Below are 15,224 nucleotides of genomic sequence, written 5' to 3'. Positions count from 1 at the left end.
CTAATGGCCACCAGGAGTAGTTCTATACATTGCTGTTGTTGCCAAAGATCAGTACTTCCGTCTTGTCTGTGTTCAGTTGTAGGCAGCTGTTCCTCATCCAGTCGGTGATGCTTGTCGTGCATCTGTGGAAGATGGTTCTCGTGGAGGTCGAATCATCTGTGAGTGGGAGGATGAGTTGGGTGTCTGCATAGGGAATTTATGTTGACACCGTGGGATCTGACGAAGTTGGCCAGCAGGGTCATGTATGCATTGAAGAGCCTGGGGCTGAGAGATGAGTCCTGGGGGACACTGCAGGCGATATCCTTGGGTTCATAGGTGAAAGGTGGGAGGTGGATACTCTGGGTTCTTTTGGTGAGGGAGGAGGTGATTCATCTTAGTGGGTCCCCTTGGATGCTGATGTGGTGGAGTCTTTGGATCAGTGTGTGGTGGGGTACTGTGTAGAAGGCTGCTTAGAGGTCTAGGAGGATCAGGGCTACTGTTTCCGACATCAAGGAGGGTTTGGATGTCATCAGTGGCTGTTATTAGGGCTATTCTGGTGCTGTGATTGCTGCAGAATCTGGATTGGAAGGTGTCCAGTAGCTGGTTCAGCTCCAGGTGTATCATGACTTGCTTGTTGCTGCTCTATTCCAGTACCTTCACTGGGAATGGGAACAGAGAGATCGACTGGTAGTTTTAGAGTCTGCTGAGATTGGTAGAGGTTTTTTTGAGTTGATTTTTGACTTTGGCATGTTACCAACCGTTGGAAAATGCTGCAGTTGTGATAAAAGTGTTGAGCAGGTTGGCCAGTTCCTGGCTGATAATTTGGTTTCTGAGATTGAAGATGTGGTGAGGGCATGGTTCTGTGGGGACTCCTGAGAGGATGGATTTCATGATGGAGGTGTTTCCAGGTGGTCAGGAGCTGTGAGGATATGGTGTCGTTTTTGCTGGTAGCTGGGTTGAAGAGTTCTTTGGTGTTGTGGAGCTGGTTTCGATGCATGTGGATAATGCTGTTTTCTTTGTTGTCCTCAGCAGGCAATGGTAGAGGTTGAGGGAGATCTTGAAGGCTGCCCTGTTAGAGGTGTCCTTGCTGGTGTGCTATCTCCTCTCCAGCTGTTTTCTGTCTTGTTTCGGTGCTCTGAGTTGTTGGGTGTACCAGCTGACCTTTTTGGCAGATCTTTGATGGTTGTTCTTGATAAGGGCCAATACTTATTGGCACAACTGGTGACTCAGGTATTGATGTCCTTAACTCTTTGAGGTTGGTGGCGGTAGCAGGGTTGAATGTGTTAAGGGTGTCTGTCAAGCTCGTCTCTGAAATTTTGTTCAACTTCCAGTGGGAGGCGCTGGTCATCATGGGGTTAGCGATAGTAGGGCTGGCAGTCCTGAAGTGGACGATGGAGGATCGGTCCATGTGAGTTCTGTGACATGGCTATTTGGCTTGGTTGCTGAAGGTGAAGATGGGGTCCAGCATATGTCCTGCTTGGGTTCATGAACTATGTAGGTCAATCCGAGGCTGCTCATATTGTCAAGGTCTTGTGTGGTGTTGTCGTGGGGATTGTTGATGTGGAAATCTAGGTTGTTGAGGAAGATGTAGCCATTGGAGTCTAAGGCTATGGGTACAATGAAGTTTGCAGTGGTGCTGCAGAAGCTGGAGAGTGGGCCCGGGGATCGGAATGCAAGGATGCCTCTGATGGTTGTCTTGTCTTCAGTGTGGAGCTTGAAGTTGTGATGTTCCGTGATGGTGTTGTCGGTGGAGGTGGTGCACTGTATGGTCTTTTTGTGGATGATAGTTGTTCTTCGTTCTGGCTTGTTGGTGCTGTCCTAGTGAGTAGTTTCATATTCCCACGAATCGCTGTGGCAATGTCAGGGATGGATGTGGGGTTGAGCCAGATCTCAGTGAGGAATATGATATTGGGGCCCATATTTATACTTTTTGACGCTAAACTGCGCTAACGCAGTTTAGCGTCAAAAATTTTTGCGCCGTCTAACGCCATTCTGAAGCGCCATGCGGGCGCCGTATTTATGGAATGGCGTTAGCTGGCGCAAGCAGACCGGCGCTGCCTGGTTTGCGTGGAAAAAAACCACGTAGACCAGACAGCGCCGGCGTAGGGGGAAAATGGCGTATGGGCGTCTTAAAATGGGGCAAGTCAGGTTACGTCGAAAAAATCGTCGTAACTCGACTTGCGCCATATTTTTTCGACGCCCATCCCCCATCAACATGACTCCTATCATTGTAAAGATAGGAGTCATGCCCCCTTGCCCAATGGCCATGCCCAGGGGACTTCTGTCCCCTGGGCATGGTCATTGGGCATAGTGGCATGTAGGGGGGCACAAATAAGGCCCCCCTATGCCACAAAAAAAAATTGAAAAATTACAAAAATTATACTTACCTGAACTTACCTGTACTTCACTGGGATGGGTCCCTCCATCCTTGGGTGTCCTCCTGGGGTGGGCAGGGGTGGCAGGGGGGGGACCCTGGGGGCAGGGGAGGGCACTGTGGGCTCATTTTGAGCCCACTTGTCCCTTAACGCCATCCCTGACCCAGGCGTTAAAAAGCGGCGCAAATGCGCCGTTTTTGGCCACGCCCACTCCCGGGCGTCATTTTTGCCCGGGAGTATAAATACCACGTAAAGGCCTGGGAGTCATTTTTTTAGACGGGAACGCCTCCCTTGCATCTCATTAACGCAAGGAAGGGGTTCACGCTAAAAAATGACGCTCACTCCGGGCACTTTGGCGCCCGAAGCGTCTAACGCCATAGTATAAATATGGCGTTAGTTGGCGTTAGTTTAGCGTCGAATTTGCGTCGAAAAAAACGACGCAAATTCGGCGCAACCAGAGTATAAATACGGCCCTGGATGTGAGGGTAGTGATGAGGTCCCATAATTCGGTGGAGTCTTTGCCTAAGGAGTTTGTGTTGAGGAGTAGGCAATGGGGTAGATGTGTCTCTTCTGGTGTGATATGACAAGAGGTCGGTGTGGGGTTCAGAAAATTCCCTTAGTGGCTGTGTGCTAACAAATGAGGAGACAACCTCCAGGTCCATCCACTGGCTGCCTCTTCTCTCTCTACACAAATATCCTAGTTGCATGCCTATAGGCCAGGAAGAATACTGAACAGTGGAGGAGCATGGCTGCGTTTGATTACTGTTTGAAACAATGTTTTATCAGAGACTTGGCAGTGAATTAAAGGAAATTATACCATGCCTTATTTGGGTCGGATGTTGCCAAATTTCCTTGAACCCTTAATCTCCATTTTTCCTAAGGGTGCCCCATACACCAGGACTTCACAGACCAGATAAACTTCTGGAACCATGTGCAAGACAGATTTTCCTCCAGTCGTTCAGGGGAACCTAGCGAGCGCAAAAGTCACAGAAGTTCAGCCCCATCAACCTGTTGAATGCCATGCCAGCTTTCAGCCTGCTTTGCACAAAAGCCAGGATGAAGTAGTACCATCCCAGTCCCAGAAGCATCTTCACACCAATGGATGTTGGAAGAGTTTCAGTCCTAGTACTCCCAACCCATGCAGTACTAGGAGGCAAAGCAATAAAGAATGACAGATCACTACAGGTGCTCCTCTTCGACAGTAGAGGACTTGAAAGCAACACCACCAACCAGGCCATGTGGACAAAATAGACTAGTAAGCTTAGCCAACAGCTTCCATGATGCACACACTATCTGACAGCAACTTCAATAGTCATGTTGTGAGATGTTGTGCTACTGTGAGAAACTCGGTTGGTTAACTGGTGTGTGAGCACTGGTCAAGCAACAGCCAAAATCCCTGGCGGGGTGAACCATAAAAAGTCACTAATTTAACTTGTGCTTACCCTGGGTAGCTTGGCACACAAAGCAGTCAGGCTAAACTTAGAGGTGATGTATTAATTATTTATGCAGTACACAAACAGCAACACAGTGTAAACACAACACAATGAAAATCTCAAACCAATTTAGAAAAATAAAGATCATTTTAATAAATGATATACCATCAACACCATCTAATTAGTCAGAACTGAGTTATGCAGTTTTAAAGTTCAAAATAGCAAGTCCTTAGTTTTTTTTAAATGTCCACCTGGGCATCTTCAGCACCACAAACAAGGGTCCAGGAGTGGAGGGTTCAAGACTGACTCAGGCTGGGTACAGATGCGGGTTCAAGATGGTGAGAGCCTGTTATGTCCTTGTGGCTCTGAACAGGAGGCCAGCTAAACTAGCCCTTGGAGTCACTTCTGAAGTCCAGATTTCCCAGTCATCGTCTGTGGGTGTCAAAATCTTCAACATCACTGCCCAGACCTGAGGCTGCTTGTCCAGAAACCGATGCAACGCTTACCCGGCAGAGAAAGAATCAACACACGGCCTCACTTGTGAGTAAGGAATCAACACATCGCTTGCTTTTCTGACACACTCTCACCCGTGTGGCTTATTTTTCATGCATATCAGGTACTTTGTGCTAAAACAACGCAACCAATGATTTCTATGGATTAAGACTCTTTACTGTAAAAAAAAAATCATATCTTTGCTTGTGTATGTTTCATTGTTGTCATTTTGGTTGTTTGGTTTAGATAAATATTGTCTATTTCCCAAAACTGGTGTAGAGTCTTTTGGTGGTGTTTTCACTGTTTTACTGTGTGTGTTTGTACAAATATTTTACACATTACCTCTGAGGTAAGCCTGATTGCTTGTGCCAAGCTACCAAGGAGGTGAGCAGAGGTTATCTGAGCTGTGTATCTCCCTTACACTGACTAGAGTGAGGATCCATACTTGGACAGGGTGTAAACTGACTGACAACTAGAGACCCGATTTCTAACAGGAATTCCCAATATTATCCTATGGACGGGTGGGGTAGGCCTCACAGTAGTGAAAAAATGAATTTGGGAGTCGTTCCCTACTAGGACATATAAAACTAAAAAGTACATGTCCTACCTTTTAATTACACATCACCCTGCCTTATTAGCTACTTATGTCCCACTTTAGGGGTGACTTATTAGTAATAAAAGGGAAATTTAAGGCTTGCCAAAGGGTTTTAAATGTGAAGTTGATATGGCAGTTGGACATTGCCTTCAGGGTGAAATGGCAGGCCTGGGACATGTTTTAATGTGCTACTTAAGTGGCTGGCACAATAAGTGCTGCAAGCCCACTGAAAACATTTCATTTACATGGCTGGGTACATGGTATACTACTCTACGCAGGACTTATATGTGAATTAAATATGCCAAACATGTATAGGCCAATCAAATAGTGTTTTAGGGAGAGAGCACAAGCACTTTAGCACTGGTTATCAGTGGTAAAGTGCAGAGAGTCCTAAGGCCAACAAGCAAAATCCAGCAAAAAGCAGGATGAGGAATGCAAATAGTTTGGGCGTGGTCCTGTAGAGAGGGCCATTAAAGTTACATTGTGTTTGCTATAGTAATAATTCAATGAAAGGCATCATGGTATTGAAGAGGATGAAAAACACAAGAATATGCAGAACTTAGTGGACAATCCCCCTCATTTTGGAGGGGGATTTCTCCTTACGGAATATGTGGTCTCATATACATTATAGTGTCATACTTCATTATTTGACCACCTATCCTCACCCTGATAGGATGGTACCACCTGGGCAGACTCAACCTCGTCATTAAAGGAACTCTGAGGGAGTGCTGAAATTATACCTTTCTGGATAATGTGGTGATACAGTTGCATGAAAATATAAGCTAAAATTACCTAACAAATCACCAGTGTATTTTACAACTTTAATAATGGTGTTTGTTGGTAAGATTAAAATTCACAATTGGGACACTATTGAGTATAATGATTAATAGTGTCACCTTAGTCCTATTGGCCAACATGTTCCTGCCCGCTTGTCTAGCCGAACTGGTCTGGGGCATTCGCCAGGGCCTGGGATCCCTCCTATATACAGGGTAAGTGCCTTTCCTAAGCTAAGAGTGAATGGCACTGCTATAATGCACACTGGGCCTACCTGAGAGATAGCTCAGTATGGGGTAGCCCTACAGGAAAAGGGCAGGTTACCCCTGGTCTGGGTTGGGGAGAATGCCCCTTTTAGTCACACTTGCATCAAAGGAAGCATACTGAAATAGAACCTAATTGGGTCCCTGGAATCACAAGCGGCTGGGGCACCTCCCCCCAGAAGAGGATGCGAGGTCAGGTGGGAACAGCTGGCCAGTGTTGGCAGTGGAATGGAAGCACCTTCGGTGTAGTTTTCAGGGTGGCAGGCTCCCACAAAGCTGCGGTGCGGATACAGGCAGAGAACCCTCCCCCTCTGCCCTCCTCTGTCCATTACCTCTCTACCGCAACAGTTGCAGTTACGGGCCTCACACCTATCTACTCCCTTGCAGATGTCACTGCAGCAGGCTGAAAACTCTGGAATATATCTGAGCTTGAAACCCCAAGCTGCACTGGTGCCACCTTCTCCCCACAGGCCTCACCCAGCAGCGCACCCAAAGCCAAGCACCTGAAAGCTCTAACACTGTCCTCCGATGCTGGTGAAACTACCAGCAGCACAGTGGGTTACAATGACCCAGGCTGACCAAGCGATAGGAGGGCACGAGCATGACCAGTCGCTTCTGCAATGCTCCACTCCATTTGCTACTTATATAGCCTTGCTTGCTGCTCACTGCTGTTCCCTGCAGCTCCATCTCCTTAAGCGACGTTTCTGCTGCTCTCGTCTGATGAGTGTCAAAAGCTACTGGACACTTAAAAAAGAACTAAGAAGAGAGCCAACTATTAGTGCTTCATGAGGCTGGAAAATGAAATTACTTCATAAAATTTGGGAATGTAATAAATTATGTTTTTCCCAATGTAAACCAGCAATTGTAATTACTATCTCCAAGTTAGAGTGGTTAGCCTATATAACCAGCTTTTATGTGGATAATTCTATGCCAGCGCAATCTTGGGAATCCACAAAAGAATTACAGTTGGTAGCCCTGGCGTCCGACCAAAATCCAATAACTACAGCTGAAGCTGATAATATCATCAGATCCTCTCAACTGAATGGGACCCCCAGGGTTAAATCACATTCCCGCAGCCATTTTTAGGTTTCACCTACATGTGCGCACTTCCACGCTGTGCTTGCAAAATCTTTTGTGAGTAAAGAAAATCTTGAAAGGGGCTTAGAACCCACCCTTTACTTACCTGCATTTACCATTTGTTTGTTCCAATGTCGCTCTAATTTACGTGCTTCTCATTGGCCAGCACATCATCTGCTTTGGCTTCCTGCTCTGTTTTACGTTCCATGCCATTATGTAGAGCCTGGACAAAGTACAGCTTCCGGTCACTGGCTACTGGCCAATGTCCTTCCACTGGCTACTTGTTGTTCTGCAGGTGCTTTTTTTTGTTTATGCCTTGCACTCTATATGTGTGCTGTCTCTCTCTTCCCCTGCGTGCCTGCAATGCTACTTTTTTAATCATCTTTCTAAAATCTTCTGCTGTAAACTCAACATATTTTATTTGCAGGCAAATCACTTAGGACCAGATGTATCAAAGGATTTTGCATTCGCAAACAGTGCAAATCGCAAAATTAGACCGTTTGCGAATGCAAAAATGCCTTTCAAGATTTATAAACGGAATTCACAATGCAATTTTAAAGATTCGCTAAAATAGCGATTTCTTAAAATTGCAACTCCATTTAGGGAATCGCAAATTGAGATTCTCTAAATAGGAAATCGCAAATAGAGAATTCCTATTTGCGATTTCCAAAGCACATGTGTCATGCATTTCCTAAATGCGAATTGGGCATTTAGGAAATGCAATTACCACCAAATCCAATTTGGTGGTAACCATGTGCAATTTTAAAAATGCATTAAAAATGCATTTTTAAAAATTACATGTAGCGCACACATGTCCCTATGGCATGTGTGTGCTTCACATGTCCACTGATATTTTTTTGGGGTGCATTAAAGGGGGCCTTAGGCCCCCAGCACCCTGGGAGTTGCATTACTTAATTTGCAAATTCCTCACAGGAGTTTGCAAATTCGGAAATGCAAAACCATTCGCACCTATGGGCCTACAGGCCCATAGGGATGAATGGAATCCCATTCCCTAACTGCGATTCAGAAATAGCGATTTCATTTGACAAATGTGTACATTTTGGGAGTTGTAGTCAGTTTGCTTTCGTAGGAAATATTGATTGGAGTTAGACCATGACTGAGAAAATTGTGTCCTGCTCACCTATAAGATGGAAATACTTGTAAATCCTTGGTGAACCAGCTCAGCAAGCCAGTGATCTTGCTGCTGAATTCTATGTGTAACATGAATACCATAGATTTGAATTCTGTAGAGAAACTCGCATTGTTTGTATTTTTTCATACATGCACTCGATGTTTTGCAAATTTTGTGATTTTTGACCTTTCAAAAGCTTTCCAAATTTCCTGGTTTACATTGGCAAATACAATAGATCCTCCCATAGGCGAAAAATTTGGTATATTGGGAAATAGTGGAGTAGGGGTAGAGTTGGTTATAGTGTGTTGGATTTTGGCAGATTAGAGTGTGGTATATTAGAATGGAGTGTGGTGTGTTGGAGTAGGGTAGAGTGTTGTGGGTTAGATTGCATTAGGGTGGGGTGGAGTGAAGTGTAGTAGTTTGGGTTAAAGTGGTTATATAGTGGTTTAGATTGGAGTGGAGTGATTATAGTGGATTATATGGGTGAAATTGGAGTGGTGAAGATTGGGGTGAGGTAGATTTGAAGGGTTTATTTTGGAGTAGTGTAAATAGCATTATGTATGGGGTGAAGTTGGTTAGATGTGAGTGGAATGTGGAAGATTTGACTGGAGTGTGGTAGATTGGAGTGAGGCAATTTGTGGTTAAGTGGAGTGGTGTGTGTTTGTGTAGAGTTGAGTGGAGCCCAGCTATTTGTTTTTTCGTATGTAACATTTAATGGCTTTGATACTCTTTTATGTACATATTTTGAATTCATATTTATATTCCTGTTTTCTGTGGTCCAAGCAAGTTGCTGTAGTACTACAGTTTTTTATGGTATTGATTTAGGCTATTATCTCTCTCTCTCTCTCTTTCTCTCTATCTCTCTCTCTCTCTCTCTCTCTCTCTATATATATATATATATAGAGAGAGAGAGAGAGAGAGAGAGAGCAGAAGTTATATATTTTTTATTTTTTATTTTCAATCCAAATTTTATGTTTATTATACACACACATATAAATTGTACAACTAAATTACATACAAATATATAACAAATTCAAACACAAATCAATCAATCAAATATTTTTAGAGCATGCTAGTCGCCCATAGGGTCTCAAGGCACTGAGGGGTAGGTCCTCAGAGGTTAGTCGAGGAGCCGGGTCTTGAGGTCATTTCTGAATTGTAGAAGCGATGGTGACTGTCTGAGGTGAAGAGGTAAGGTGTTCCAACCCTATGCTGCCAGGTAGGTGAAAGATCTTCCTCCACCTGAAGACTTCTTAAAGCAGGGAACGTTGGCTAGCGACTGCTGGGAGGAGTGGAGAGGTCTGGAACGGGAGTACACGGTGATGCAGTGGTTGAGGTAACTGGGCCTGATGTTGTGAAAGGCTCTGTAGGTGTGTACGAGGAGTTTGAAGTCGATCCTCTTCTCAACAGTGAGCCAGTGGATTTCTTTCAGGTGTCTTGTGGTGTGTTCTCAGTGGGGGATGTTCACGACGAGTCTGTCGGCAGCGTTCTGAATTTGTTGCTGCTTGCTCAGGTTCTTCTTGAAGGTTTCGGCATCGAGGGCATTGCCATAGTCGTCTGCTCGTAATTAGGGCATGTGTCACAGTTTTTCGGCAGTCGGTTGGTATCAATCTGAAAATCATCCGTAAGAGTCGGAGGGTGTGGAAACAGGTGGATGGACACCTTCCTGCTCATAAACAATCATTCCCTTCAATGCAGACACCCTTGCACGATGGTGCAAGGATGCCTGCATTTGCAGCTAAGTTGAGCACCAGCGCTAGGGGAAACTGGTGTGCCATATTTTTGTACGGCGTATCCCTGCATTTCAGAACTGACGCAGCACAGCTTTGCCAATCTTGACACAGCGCCCCACTGCGCCAGTTACATGTAAATATGCCCCTAAATGTTAACTATATTTTTGGGTATTTAAGCTTTATTAATGGTAGACTTGTATGTTAAAATGTATTGTTGTTGAGTATTGTTAATTGTGTGTTTTTTTTTTTTTACACGAATAACAATTCCTTGTGCATTTTTTAGAGTAAAATATTGGAGAAAAGGAGGAGAACAGTAAAAATTTGGGAAAAGCAAGGAGAAGGGATTCTTGAACGGGTGTAAAATCCAGGAGAAATGTGTGTAAATATTCCAAAACCAAAGAGAATACACTTAAAAAAACATGGAATAGGACAGGTAAAGTAGTGAAACCAATGATAAAGGATGGAGAAGGCACTTAAAAAAGTGGTGGAAAGCATGGAGAAAGCAGCTAAAATGTTGGAAGGAGAAGGCATTTAGAAAACATTGTGAAAAAAGCAAGAATACGATGGGAGTAAGACTGAGGCATTATCACTGTTAAACCTGTGTTTTGGACAAATATAGTTATCATTTTTCAATGTCTTCCCTTTTTTTTTTAAAGAGCCAGGATGGTGTAGCATACATTGGCTGCAAAAGATTTAGGCCCTCATTACAACATTGGCGGTAAATCCCGCTTACCGCCGTGCAGAAAACCGCCAACACACTGCTGTGGCGGCAGAATTCCGCTACAGTTATTACGACCCACAGCTCGGAATCCGCCAAAATCTAGACACCCACACAAGTCTGCCACACCAAAGGTCAGTGATAAACTGGCGATAACAAAACCTCCACCGTCACGCCAACAGGAATATGCCCACACTATCACGACCCACGAATCCACGCGGCAGTCTTTCAGCTGCGGTATTCCATTGGCGGTACACACCGCCGCGCTCAAAATACACACACATTTACAAAACACAACCACATTGGACAATTCCAAATACACGCACCTGATACACATAAACACACCACTCCCACACACCCAGTACAATATAAAACACACACCCACATCACCCACAAACCCTTACGACCAGAATTGCTAAAGAAGGCCAGAGAGAGACACCACCATCAACAAACTAGCATCCACAGGCACACAACACCATCACTCACACAACATCCACACACCTCACACAACACACACAAACACATCCCCTCACACATCACAATACACACCACCTCACACATCACCCACACCACCCCATGGCACTGCAAAGACACCCCAGGTTCTCTGAGGAGGAGCTCAGGGTCATGGTGGAGGAAATCATCCGGGTAGAGCCACAGCTATTCGGATCACAGGTGCAGCACACCTCAATAGCTAGGAAGATGAAGCTATGGCGCAGAATCATGGACAGGGTCAACGCAGTGGGACAGCATCCAAGAACATGGGATGACATCAGGAAGAGGTGGAATGACCTACGGGGGAAGGTGCGTTCCGTGGTCTCAAGACACCAGATTGCAGTTCAGAGGACTGGCGGCGGACCCCCAACTCCTCCCCCACAACTAACAACATGGGAGGAGAAGGTTTTGGCTATACTGCATCCTGAGGGCCTCGCAGGAGTAGCAGGAGGAATGGACTCTGGTAAGTCAACTCTTTACTACCATATCCCCCACCCTACCTGCATGCTATCACATACCCCCACCCTCACCCCCATCACTCCAACACCTCACATATGTTCCACTATCACAAACCACCCATCCCAACACCAAGCCCTTCATGCAACAACAAAGCTTGGGCACCCACCACCAAAGCATGTCCACTACAGATACCCACACAGACCCCAAAACAATAATCACACAAGGTCCTACACAAGAATGTAAGCACTGGGGTACAGGGTCAGCCACCCATTGCACACAGTGGCACACACAGATGCAATAATCATGCCTTTACACCCCTGCAGGGCCCCTACCCAACGTCACCAGACAGGAGGTTCCAGACATGTCCACCCCCCCACAGAAGAGGCCCACAGTGATGACAGCAGCTCTGTCCAACTGGATCAAGATGACCAGCCCGGCTCATCTGGGACCTCGGGACAGTCGGTTCCCCACACACTGGCACATGCCACCACAGAGCCTCCCCCCTCAGGAAACACCAGCACAGCACCCACCCAGTTGGCCCATCCCTCTGTCCCCAGGACACGTCAAGCAGCAGTATGTACACCACTACAGGGAACCCAGGCAAACCCACAAAGCCAAGAACAGCAGGGACCTGGGGCAGCAGCAGTGGGCACACGGTTCAGGGGACAGAGAAACAGGAAAACTGGGGAACTGGGAGGACTGCTGTGCGATAGGGGGAGGACAGGCCCAGGGAACCTACTCTCCACGAGGCCCTCTCCAACATCATGGGAGCGTACCATCATTCCCAGGAGACGATGGCAACGGCACTCGCCGAGTTTCAGGAGACCCAGTGGCTGCAGGAGGAACAGTATTTGGGAACCAGGGAGGAACTTAAGTCCATCAACACCACCCTGGTCACCATTGTAGGGGTGCTGAAGGACCTTGGGAACACCAGGAGGGATACTGTGGCACAACAAGGGGCCCCTGACACTAGCCTGGATGATGAACTGCCCACCACCTCCGCCGGCACTAGTGGACAAGAGGCAATGCCACAGGACTAAGACACCAGCACCCCACCCCCTGCAGATGGAGAAGCACCCCGCAAACGGTCCTTGAGATCCAGGACAAAGACAGAGAACAATGCCAAGACCCCCGCCAAGAAATGAGACCACCCTGAATGTCATCCTTCTGTCCCACTTCGTCACCCTGTCCATCCTTAAACTGCCCTAGCTCCACTTCCTATGCCCCTTTGGACAATGCACCTGTGAGACAAATAACTGGACTCTGCCATGGACATTCCTCCACCATCACCCCTGACCATTTTACAACCCCCTTCACTATTTTGCACTTAAATAAACACCCTCGAATCACAAAACAGTCTGTGCTTTCACAAATGTGTATTTGCTATAACTGAGGAAAATAGCAATGTCCATTGTATTGTCAACATACCTATGTCACACAGCTCTAGTCCATGAGTTATCATAGCAGAGGTCACACAGTGGGACCCACATTTGTAAAATGGAAAGGCAAAGTGACAGGTCAGGGTCCATACACTGGGTGAAAGTGACAGACATATGATAGGTCTAACAATTGTATGAGATGTAGGAGGCAGTTATGTCTTCTTACCTGTGTCTCAATGGAAGTATTGCTGGATCACATTGTTTCTGTTGTCGATATCCTCTTCTTCTGCCTCCTCTTCTTCTCTGTCCACAGACTCCACAGCTGCCATAAGACCTCCTTCTGGACCATCCTCCTGCAGAAAAGGCACCTGTTGTCGCAAAGCCAAATTGTGCAGCATACAGCAGGCCACGATGATCTGGAACACTTTCTTTGGTGAGTAGTACAGAGAACCACCGGTCACATGGAGGCACCGGAACCTGGCCTTCAGGAGGCCGCAGGTTCTTTCTATAATCCTCCTAGTACGCCCATGTGCCTCATTGTAGCGTTCCTCTGCCCTTGTCCTGGGATTTCTCACTGGGGTCAGTAGCCATGACAGGTTGAGGTACCCAGAGTCACCTGCAAATGTCGAGGGACAACTGTTAGACACACACTAACCCTTAGGGACAACCCCAGACCCAGACAACTATTCATAGGGTATAGGGTCCTTGTCCTCACCTATTAGCCACACATGGTGCCTCTGGAGTTGCCCCATCACATAAGGGATGCTGCTATTCCTCAGAATGTAAGCGTCATGCACTGAGCCAGGAAACTTGGCGTTCACATGGGAGATGTACTGGTCGGCCAAACACACCATCTGCACATTCATTGAATGATAGCTCTTCCGGTTTCTGTACACCTGTTAACTCCTGCGGGGGGGTACCAAGGCCACATGTGTCCGATCAGTGGCACCCATGATGTTGGGGATATGTCCCAGGGCATAGAAGTCACCTTTCACTGTAGGCAAATCCTCCACCTGAGGGAAAACGATGTAGCTGCGCATGTGTTTAAGCAGGGCAGACAACACTCTGGACAACACGTTTGAGAACATAGGCTGGGACACCCCTGATGACATGGCCACTGTACTTTGAAAAGACCCACTTGCCAGGAAATGGAGTACTGACAGGACCTGCTCTAGAGGGGGGATTCCTGTGGGATGGCGGATAGCTGAAATCAGGTCTGGCTCCAACTGGGCACACAGTTCATGGATTGTTGCACGATCAAGTCTATAGGTGACTATTACATGCCTCTCTTCCATTGTCGACAGGTCCACCAGTGATTTGTACACCGGAGGATGCCGCCATCTCCTCACCTGCCCCAGCGGACGTGCCCTATGGACAAGAACAGCGAGCACAGAGTCAGCCAACACTGAGGTAGTAAAAAAAAGAATTTATTACACACATTAGTCAATCCACCATGTGCCTGTCTCTGTGTGTATGCAAGGCCTAGATATGTGTGACGCATTAAAAAATAATGCCATGTGCCCCCTGAAATGGCGGCTGCCTGACCTTTAATGTGGGACAAGGGGATATGAGGCAACTGTGCTGGCGTTGTACACCGTCGCGGTAGGCGGTCGAAGACCGCGGCGCAATCCTGCATTGGTTAACATTGGGCCCTATGGGACCCAGGAGCCAATGACGATGTACGCCGGCGGTGACGGTGCGCACCGCTGCGGACGTGACCGTCATTTTCACTCTGTTCACTCACTCGATACCTGACCTTCGACAGGAGAGGACCTACACTGCAAGTGCTGCTGTGACCTCAGTCTGGAAGCGATGATGGCTCATGTGTCTAGGGAAAGGGCCCCTGCCCTCACTTCGGAGGAGTTGGACAAGTTAGTGGATGGGGTCCTCCCCCAGTACACGCTACTCTACGGTCCTCCAGACAAACAGGTGAGTACACTATGAGCATGCTGTATGGGCAATGCCTGTTTGGAGTGGTCTGGATGGAAGATACGGGGGGACTGAGGCCTGCATGAGCGGACGGTGAGTGTATGTGCGTCAGGGCAAGGGTGGGAACGTGGGCCAATGACTGTGACAGTCCGGACGGTTTAAGTTTTTTCGTTTTCCCCTGTACTATTCCTCCAGGTTAGCGCCCACCAGAAGAAGGATATTTCGCGTGCCATCGCCAAGGACGTCCGGACCCTGGGGGTCCACCACAGACGGAGCACCCACTGCTGTAAAAGATGGGAGGACATTCGCCGCTGGAGCAAGAAAACGGCGGAGGCCCAGCTGGGGATGGCCTCCCAACATGGGAGGGGTGCCCGTCGCACCATGACCCATCTGA

Source organism: Pleurodeles waltl, chromosome 9, assembly GCF_031143425.1.
Source record: "Pleurodeles waltl isolate 20211129_DDA chromosome 9, aPleWal1.hap1.20221129, whole genome shotgun sequence".
Taxonomy (NCBI): domain Eukaryota; kingdom Metazoa; phylum Chordata; class Amphibia; order Caudata; family Salamandridae; genus Pleurodeles; species Pleurodeles waltl.
This window is presented reverse-complemented; position numbering follows the sequence as displayed.